This window comes from Ctenopharyngodon idella, chromosome 9 (assembly GCF_019924925.1).
Source record: "Ctenopharyngodon idella isolate HZGC_01 chromosome 9, HZGC01, whole genome shotgun sequence".
NCBI classification, from domain to species: domain Eukaryota; kingdom Metazoa; phylum Chordata; class Actinopteri; order Cypriniformes; family Xenocyprididae; genus Ctenopharyngodon; species Ctenopharyngodon idella.
Window position 1 is genome coordinate 36,697,620 of NC_067228.1, and position 343 is coordinate 36,697,962.

Consider the following 343-nt stretch of genomic DNA (forward strand, 5'->3'; position numbering starts at 1 on the left):
CGTGAAGGTAATTTGTGTAGTCTATGTACTAGTCATGAATGCCAGTTTCTACATAATAAGCTGACTCATAAAAGTGATGCTGCAAAACCCAACACTAGCTAATGACTCATCTGAGAAGACATTCAGAGTTAAAATTTTGCACTTAAAGCAATTCTTACTTGTAGTTCTGTATCCTGAGGGCTTCATGTCTGGCATTAGCCACATTTAAATGGAAGGCAATAGTCTGGTCCGTACAGTTTTTCTTCCCCCTCACAAGACAATATTACCATTGAGATGTTTTGATTCAGAGCCTGGTTAGTGACCGAAGTTCGCACAATAGTGGAAAGTAGTATATGTGAGGCTA